The sequence below is a fragment of the Glycine max genome, chromosome 17 (assembly GCF_000004515.6).
Source record: "Glycine max cultivar Williams 82 chromosome 17, Glycine_max_v4.0, whole genome shotgun sequence".
NCBI lineage: Eukaryota > Viridiplantae > Streptophyta > Magnoliopsida > Fabales > Fabaceae > Glycine > Glycine max.
In genome coordinates, this window is record NC_038253.2 from 8931931 (window position 1) to 8942687 (window position 10757).

General features: G+C 31.1%; 1 pseudogene; it reads left to right on the forward strand.

Moving 5' to 3' along the window:
• Positions 1-7291: 7291 nt before the first annotated feature.
• LOC100808356 (thylakoid lumenal 16.5 kDa protein, chloroplastic-like) lies at positions 7292-10555 on the forward strand (annotated as a pseudogene).
• The last annotated feature ends 202 nt before the right edge of the window (positions 10556-10757 follow it).

Sequence of the window (10757 nt, forward strand, 5' to 3'; positions counted from 1 at the left end):
AATAATTTGGACACGTTGACAACAATACAATGAAAAAATATCGATTTTACAAAAAGAGAAAAGAACCAAATATCTTTCAACATATACGATAATGGACGGAAACTTTGCCAGTTTATTGGAATATATACGAATTTTCGTAAAATTGTTATGTAATTTGATTCGGAAATAATTTTTCAGTATATAAATTATAAAAGTAAGTAATTCTTTTCGGAGCTAGTACGAGTTATTTATATCTATAGTCAGGGACGAAACCAGAAAACACTATAAGGGGCGAATATTTTTGCATAATAAATTTTATTTTATAAAATTAAGAATGAATACGTAATTACTCACTAAAGCATGCACACATGCGCGCGTCCATATATATATATATAGCTTTATTTTTATCGAAATAAAATATTTCAATCATAAATTATTTTAAATTTGAAAATATCAAAATTTATAACAAAAAATCCTTATTGAAAGATAAAGTACGTATGTATGAATTAATACTAAATTATGGAAATTATTTTATGGTAAAATATGAGATGTTGAACGTAAAAAATGACAATTGTAAATTCTAAAATATACTAAGAAATCAACTGTCTAAATGAGTGTAAGATATTATGCTCCCAAAATGAGAAGAGAAGAAGAGTACACCACATGTGTATTGGAATACTCTAAAAAGTACATGTTACTTGTTGATTTCTTATATAAAAAGATATAGATAAACATAATGGATGGTTCCATAAAAAAAAAGTTAACAATTTCTTATATAAAAAAGATACAAATTGATAAACATAATAGATTATTCCATAACAGAAAAATTAACAATTTATGCATACCAATGACATTATGCTTACATGTTCCTTTGTCTCAATCTCACTCAATCATTAGTGTGAATGAGTTGGAGGAACATTCATAATATCATCTGACCTAGGACTAAAATATTAATATTAGGGGGGTAAATTTGATTTTTTGAGCATATTAAAAGAACTTATTATATTAGGGGGGACAATTAATTGCCCTCGTTGGCTTAAACCTGGGTCCATCCCTGTTTATAATTATTTTATCGGATGAAAAATATAGCTGCAATTATTACTTTTTTACTATTTAATATGATTTTAATTTTAATAGATAATTATATTTTAAAATCTGTTATATTAAAATTTATTGATTTTTTTTATTTTGGGTACAAGATAAAAGTTACTAATGTAATAACAAGTTATTTAATTTAGTTGAATAAGTTATTATGCATAATAAAAATTATGCAACATGAAAAATTTACACATTTTTATATTTAAATCAAATAACATTTTCCTAACCCATTAGGTTGATCTATCGGTGGTTTGGAGAGAGAGATGGATAAATAGTTTGCACAAAATCTTGGATTTAAATTTAGGCGAAGCCATTATATACATATATATAACTTATCCTAAAATTGAATTATTTTGTATCTATTGTTAGTTTAACGTGAAGGCATTGGACGTTACACTCTTAACATTGATAAACTAGCAGATGGATCCTTAAGATATCAATTATTATCTTTCATGGACATCTATTTCAAGTACAACAAAATTCGGATGCACCCAGATACAATGAAGAAAAAAAACCCTCCATGATAAGAAATACTAATTATTGTTACAAGGCCATGTCGTTCAAGATGAAAATGTCAAGGTAACCTACTATCACATGATGAATAGATTCTTTAAAGGGTAGATTGATAAAATGCTTGAAGTTTACAATGATGTCATTATCATTAATAATGTTTGAGAATATGAATATTTTGTTAATGTGATTGATGTGTTTACACAACTAAAGAAGCATAATATGCACATAATCCCTAAGAAATGTACATTCGGGGTCATAATAAGGAAATTCCTATGCTTATGTTGTCAAAGAAGGAAATAGGAGTTAACCTCAACAAATGTCAAGTTATATAACTAAGAAGTACGAATCTTTAAATGATATGAGACATATAGTAACTAAAGTAAAAGATGACTATCCTATTTTAGTAATTCACACTTTGGTCCTTTATTTCTAAAGCACCCATTTTGGTCCTTTAAGTTAGAAAAATTCAATTTTGTCCTCTCATCAATTTAAAACCAACACCATTAACATTTTGCATTTTAAAATAATTATTTTAATAAAGTGGTGGTTTTTAACCACCATTATCTTCAAATTCCAAAAATATTTCTCAAATTTCCATAGCAATCAGAGGAAGAATGCAAACCCTCATCCCATAGGGAATGAATCACAAAAAAAAGAAACATAATCTATAAAATTGAAAGATGCGCGAGCTTATGGATCACCGGTGAAATGTAGCCAATCATGTATTCGATGTGGTGGGCATGCCTAACGATCAAATCCGTTGACTAGCCGTATAGGTTAATGTCGATGACACAATTGGTCTTCTGGTTGCAACTCACATTGTAGGAGTCAAGAAGTTGAAGATTCTAAGGTAGGATTTGTTGAACCCCTGTTTGACGATTCTCCATGCTAATACAAAACTCTGCGGTGATGTCATTACAAAGTAAGTTTATAGCGCTTTAACGGTCATTCCACTTTTACATGAATTCCTCAACAACAACCTTAGGGTTTGAATTTTCAAGTAAAACCTTGATTCACCCTTCGAACAAGTTTTGTTAAAACTTGCAATTTTTTAAACTTATCATTTTCCTATGTCTTTTAATAATTATTTTTTTGTCTTTTTCATTACCTCTCTAGCCAAATGCATCCTTAACTTTTTTGGATGCATGTATTCATTATCTAGTTCATTTACAATAAATGTATATCCAATCTTGATGTTGGATGATGCCTAACTAATAATTTAGTTAGTGATCCATATCCCCTTTTCATTAATCGTTTATACTCTTTCATTTGCATGATTGAGATTTGAGTATTGTGAAAATGAAGGTTTATTTTAAATTAATTGTTTTAGAAAATTAGTTCATTATAATAATTAATTTAAATAATGTGACAACTTTTGATTGTCTCAGGTTAAAATTAATTGCTTTAAAATAAAAAACAATAATAATATTAGTTTAACATTGTCGAAATGGTAATTTTGGATAACATTGCATACTTAACATATACGAAAACAAAAATTTTGAAACCTAAAGAATTAAAGCATAAATAATTAAAAATGATATTTTATCCTAAATGAAACATAAAAGTGATTATATAATTGGAAGGTTTTTCTTTCTTCTTCTTCTTTTTTATTTATTAAAAAAAAAGCGCGTGTTGTACACAGGAGGAATGGCGGTGGATGTGGGGTATAAACTAAAAATTGTGATGATGATACATACGCGTTATGGCGTCGGCTAGTGTGTGTCCTGTGTCTCAGCTCTAACTCACTCCACGCTCCGGAGTCTGTGGGTAAACTCCGTTCTCTGTCTGTCGGAGACCAAATCACGTGACCTCACCACAATTAACACACAAATATCACGTGACCAACCAATTTAATGAATCTCTTCCTACTTTCTAGTTCCCCTGGCATCGGCAATGTTCAAAAACTGAGGGTTCTTTTTTATAAACCCTCAGTCACCTATATATTGGCTCTTTGTTATGCGAAGGTATGGGAGAGGGATATTGTACGCAGCTTTATCCTTGCATATGCAAAGAGACTGTTTCCGGATTCGAACCCATGATCAACAAGTCACCAAGGCATAACTTTACCGCTGCACCAAGGCTCGTCCTCCAGTCACCTATATATTGTAAATACGTTTAAAGAAAAATATTATTTCTCATAAAAAAAATACCGTCAGTCATTGATATTTGATAAAGATAAGAGGTAAAACAAAAAGATGATGAAGTTTTATGATATTGAAAAATAAAAGTTTGCTGTGTAAAAAACTAAAAATACAAATTAGAGCTATTTGTATTGTATATTATTGTTATTATTATTATTTCCAGAATAAGACGTCCCAACTTCCAACAATCACATGTAGACAACCACATTCATTTTATGATAATAGAAGTACTTCTTTGATACTCTACTTATTGTGATTATTTTGTCTGGATGAAATTATGTAGGTAATCAAAGAAGTATATATACAAAGTGATTTTTACGCAATAAGTACTTATGATATAAATTAAGTACTTCTTTGATAATCTACATGATATAAATTAACTTTTTGATAAATTAAGTACTTATGATTTAAAATTTTCATTATTAAACTCTTACTAAATAAATAACCAATTAAGTAAGTTTATCTAAATACTTCCTTAGTATAAGATGAATTTTGGCATTGTTCAGTAAATTGTCAAGAACTTAGCCAGCAAGCTAACTTGAGAGAAAGACACATAGGCTAGCCATATACGCGGTTGACTTTATTGTTTGGGGGTGGAAATTTTCTGCTTGTCTTAATGAGTGCTCATTTTTCATGTAATAATAACTTAAGCTGATTCGCATTCATCAAACTTTTTAGAACATAAATAATGACCCTAAAGAACCATCATATTGTCAGTAGCTATAAAAGCCCTATGGCATTTTTCTAAGATCCTTTTCAATTATGAGATCATAGGATAGGATAACTCAGAAGCGTTCACGGCCCAATTTGAAGGTAAAGATGAAGATATTAATGGTGCAACTAATTAAAATAGAGAAGCAGAAAAAAAGGATAGCAAAATTAATGCTGCATTCTTTTTGGTGTCACTGAATAAGCAATACTTGTTGATTACATCTGTATATTAATAATGTTATAGGGCTTTTTTCTTTACTTTACACGAGTCAAATTATACACATATGAAACAGAATTTAATACTAAGAATTCAGTTTATTTTTCAAATTGGCTTTAGTTGCAAATAGGCTTACACACTAGTAGGAGAGAAAGCAAAACCGCGATAACTTAAAATAGAAGCTGCCATCAGGAGAATACTTCTCACTGAACACAAACAATTCTTTGATCTGTAAGTTTGTTCTGTTCTATACCTATATTAGCTTTTAGGGAAAGTTAAGACTTAAAAGCCTTAAATTTCTATCTAATGTGTGATCCTACCTGTACGTACATCTTTTCTCTATACAATTTATTAAAACAATTTGATTGCGGGAATGAAAGAGAGTATATTTTAGCAATTTGGATTAAAGCAACAAAGGCCATTGCAGACCACAAAGCTAAAGCAGATAAACATATATACTATAATTAAGAATAACCAATAGAAAGGACTAATGAAAAATTGAGACCATTTAAGAATGTGGGATCACTTTAAAACATTGGAATGCAACTAATGATCAATATAAAAGTGAAGTTCTAAAATGAACTGTTGAGAAAAAGAGCTTTAACAGCGTGCTACACTGTTATGCTTGCTTTCCCTTTCACTTAATCAGTAAGGACAGTGTCAAAGGACGGTTAAAAAAGTGGTATGATCAAGATCTCATCAACAATGAGTTCCTTTAGAGCTGGCTCTGTAGTCCGTTGTTTGGTTTAATAACGCAAAATTGCAAAGAAAGTAGCTTTTAGCTCAACCACTGTTCTCAGCCCACGCAAGAGAATCTGCTTTTTACGTATTCTCCCAATATTGTTGATTGCAAAAGTGATAACAATTAGCGAAGCACACTTTTTGTGTGTGTGTGGGGTATTGGGTATTGGTAATGCTTTATCTTGAGGGCATGAATGTCCATATAAAAAATAATTAAAAACCAAATTACCATGAATCAACATCTCCTCTGGAAATTACTAACTACAATATAGATGCGTGAGAAACATAAGCATAGATAAAGGGTTTTTTTTTCTAGAACATGTCCTAGCAGAGCTTGATTTCTTGTATGGTTCATTATTGGTTATACTTGATTTTAAGTTGATGATAAGGCACATTCGGTTGAACTAATCTCACTTCTCAATTTTTACCTCATTAGAGGTTTCTGAAGTGGAAATAGGTTGTTCCGTCTTCAGCGCCAAATTCAAATCCATACGGCCAAGAATAATTTCTACGGTTTCCTTCCAGATCTTAAAATTTGTCACATTCAACATTGTGATATAATTCACTTGGACAGTAACATTTGCTGACAATATTAACTCATGAAAGAGCAAAAATTAATAACATATTCACAAATAATCAAGCAAGTCATATAAAGTATATATAACAAGACATGTAAATATTTTTCATAATAGATCCATCACTAGATATCCAACACAACATTAATTCTAGTCTTTGGACAGAGAAATTAATTTGTAATTGGTACTCTCAATGCAATGATCAAATATTGACAATTAGTTCTGTCAAATAATAGCCTTTCTTTGCACCGACTATTATTCTCATGAAAAAAAAACTTCATAATTGTCACATATTTATCATTGCATATATGTTACTATTTGGCCAAATTGTGTCTTCCTTTGGATCGAGCACAATTCGCATAAATAATTTCATATTAACATCCATGCAATTTAATTAAATCAATATACACAATAGATGTTACTTTGACAACATAATGGTTCAATCAATTTAATTAAAATCATTTGACACGCAAATAAATGGAAATGATCTGTAATGGTTAAATTTGCACCAATTATGATAACAATAAATATTTGAAAATAATATCATGGTAAACTAATTAGGCATCCAAAACGAACATACCACAATACTATCACAAATTTATACTAACCACAATAATATAATAAATTATCAGCCTATCACCGATTCATGAAGGAAAAACAGTTGGAAAAAAACAATAAATTATTCATATAAGACAAAAGACCATTACCTTATTATTTATTCATATAAATAATATATATAATTTTAATAAACCTTATAAAATAACAAATGAGCACCAAAACACATTACGTCAGATTATCAAGAGGTTTTAAGAAATACCTGAATCCATAGAACTTGATCAACACGCAGTGGAATCTTACAGCAGTCAAGAATAATTGATTTAATAACTTTCCTCAACCAAATCTTATCAGCTCATTATCCCCTAATGAGCCAAACTGGTTTTCGCTCATTAAATTCATATCAATTTTTTTGTTGGTGATCTAATGAGCTCATTGAATTAGATCACTTTATATTGAACCCATCTAAATATAAATAACTAATATACATATTATAATATAAAATATAGTCCATATTAATTAATTAGAAATTATAAAATTCCTAACCGCTTTAAGTTAAATCCTTTTTACAATGATTTTGTTTTGTGGGCCGATATGTGAATGATCACACATCTGATTAAGGTACTGAATTAATAATTGATGGGATAAAATTTTTGTTAGATGGGACAAGGATACATACTAGACAACTTTCCATAGTCAACTTTGCACCCTTTCTTTCTTTTTCACTCAATTGGACTTTGGAAGAGACTATGGTATTATAAATGGTAGTGGTTTATACAGGTACTATTCAATGACCATAATACCCTTCAGGATAAAAAAAATGACAGGATCAGATTACAGAATCCAACAACCTTATCCTCAACAGGTTCCAAATTGTCAAGTCTTCTGTATTTTCAGGCCCAAAATACTGGAAAATAAAGAAAAGAATAAAGTATAGAGGGAAAAGGAAAGAAAAGAAAAGAGAAGAAAAGAAAAATTGGCAATATATTTTCTCCCAACTGCACACCCCTTCTGTCTTCCATTATTACCCTCTTTGTAATTAGCAACACAAACATATGTTTACCACCCCCATCATGTGCAGTGTGAAAAGGCAATTAACTCTTTGCAAAGCAGTTAGTCAGCCAGCAATACATCCTCCAATAATTCTGACCAAAAGAGGCTTATCCATCAGTTTTCCCACCACATTTTCGCTTTCATTGGCTGGTGAGGATGCTAATGCTGCAATACTTGATGCAGATGATGATGAGGAGCTGTTGGAAAAAGTAAAGAGGGATAGAAAAAAGAGACTTGAGAGACAAGGTATGATCAAATCATCCTCCAAAGAAACAGGTCTGATCCTGCAAAAATGACATTTCACTTTTCCCTAGATTACATTATCGGATGAATGTGGACGTACTCTTACATCTTTACCTAAAGGCTAAAGATGATCAGTAATTTGCATGGTTGGTTTGTTCTACTATGTGTTTCCTTTCCTTACTTGACGGATTTTGTTCACTCTGGAATGCAAATAAATGCAAGTTACCTTTATAGGTTTAGAGTCTGCAGAGGATAGCAGTAAAGTAGTTGTGCCCAATTCTTGAGGGTGTCCAATGAACAAAAATCAGTCAAAAGTACACGATTGGCTTCTTGTTCTATTGTATGTCTTGTCAAATGTTGTATTGAGTTTTTTTAAAGCAACATTAGTGTAAACAATTTTACGGTATCATCTAAGTTTGTATTGATATATCTCATTTAATGAGTGTAAGTGTGTAACAATATTAACAAATAACAATTACATGAGGTTACAAAACTTACTAAATGATGTAATAACACCTCATTGGTGTAAAGCGTTCTTACATTGACCTTGTATTACAATTAAATTCATATTGTATTTAGTTACCCGTTTCTTTCACAAATTCAAAAATATTAACTGAATCGCCTGTGTTCCTGGGAAACCAAAGAAATTTTCAATTGAATTAATAAATTTGAACATATGCAGAGCTAACTGTGTTGCTGTATTTTGGTTGTCTCCTTTAAGATCACAGTAGCCGGCCCATTTCTGAATGATTTTAAATGAAACATAATTCAATGCTACTGATATTTGACACTGTCCCTGGCCTAGGTTGTATTGTGAGAGATTATTTTTAAAGTTTAATTTTGACACACGATCAGAACATAAATCAAATTTTTACACCATCAATTAATTAGAAATCATATTAGGTTTTAAATTAATTATTAGAAAATCAACAATTTTTCATTAAATTCATATTTAAAATTAAAAATTTATATACTGTATTTCAATTAAATTCTTATTTTTAACCATCTGAAATTGAACACAACTTAACTTTTCAAAAGAATGTTGCTTGCTCTCTCTGCATCTTTAAGACACATTTGTAGCTTGTATACAGTCCCAGCTTAGAGAATACAGTAATAGAATTGAGATTTGAACTTTGAAGAGGCCACACTAACTAAGATCGTCTTTCTCCTCCCAACCATGGTAATCTCAAGAATGAGAAATAGAACTCGTGTTTCTCTTTCATGATGAACTTCTATTCCTTTGTCCCTCAAGTTCCCTTCATGATACCAAAAACACCAGTTTCTTTAGGGGCAGAATCAAAAGAAAAATTTCAGGCTGCCTTCATTTTTACTAAATTCACAAATTCAGCCAGCACAAGACTTAGCAACTGAAAGTTGAAAAATATTTGCAGGTTATCTTCAGGACCTGGTGTATAAACTGAGTGAAGTTGGTAAAGCAATTGAAAACAATGATCTAGCGACAGCTGCTTCTGTCTTTGGGAGTGGCACTGATACTGATTGGGTCCAAAATGCTAATGTAGCTTTGGATAAGGTTAGTCTGGTTTCTTAAATGCTTGCATTCATTATGAACGCATTTGTTATGAAATCTTTCATCACAAACTTAGAAAAAATTGGTGCCATGATAACATCAATCATCTAATTTCATTATGAACACATTCGATTCTGAATCTCCACAATGGGAGAAAACTGATGACTTCATTATCATTCTCAAGTGATAAAGATTAATAGACTATGAGCTGGACAAGTTTCAAATACAGTACTTGTGCCTGACATACAATGAACATTGGAATACTCTTTAATCTCCATTTAATAGTGTGAACTTTCTGGATGGTAGCATTTTTTTTAATAAAATTACTATTTATGTATTCAAATTTCTCTTTCCAGCTTCTTAATTGGATATCTTACAGTTTCTGGGTAACCTTTTAACAGTTGAGTGCCAGTCCTGAAGAAAAGACCGTGGTGGACACATTCAATTCCTCACTAGCTTCATTGATTTCATCAGGTATCAAGTTTCATACAAGGCAGAAAAATATAAAGTTTCATTAATAGACAGATATCAACTGCAAAAGAAAAACAGCCTAGATGCAATCTAGTAACTTGTTGATAGACTATTTCCAAAAGCCTTGGTTGCATTTTTTTGGCACATAAAACTGTGCTAGTAATTTGCTAATGTAATTAAGAGCCAGGGTATACTCAAAATGGTGGCTACAAGATCCTTTGTGCTAACACTTATTCCTGTTTTTTATTTCGTGGCAGTTGCTGCGAATGACGTTGAGTCCTCCAAACTTGCATTTGTGTCTTCGGCCAGTGCATTTGAGGAGTGGAGTTCCTTGACGGGGCTGGCTGTTCAGCTTAAAGGGTTTTGAAGGAAGCTACAACACAATTTATCTCTTCTCGAAATTTGTTAAATACAGAGAATTCCATTAACTTCCTGTCTGTCTCACCTAATTGGTGTCTTAGTGCAGCCTCATTTCAGCTTTAATTATCACCCTACAAAAGACCAACATGCTCATCATTCGTTGCTCAGAATGTTTGAGTACTAGTGTGTATAGTCTCACTCAAAATTGCAATTTTGATGTTGTCGAGAATTTAACAAAATGTTTATTTTTTTTATTGTTCAACGAACAGCACAAATAAAAGAACTTTCAAGTTGTAGGGTAATCAAAATCAACTTGGTTTGATACTTCGAGTGAAAGAATGAACCATTCTTCTTTGGTTCTTTGGTTTCATTGCAGCTGTCTTTACTTCTAACTACCCTTTCTTCGGCCACTAGAAGTCTAGAAGAGCAGAAAACAAGCCAAGGGCCACAAGCAATACCCATATTCAAGGCTAATGATTATTATGTATGGCTTTTTTTATATATATTTTTTATTATCATGACTTATATATATATATATATATTGATTAAGGGCCTTCTAAGGAAAAGGGAGT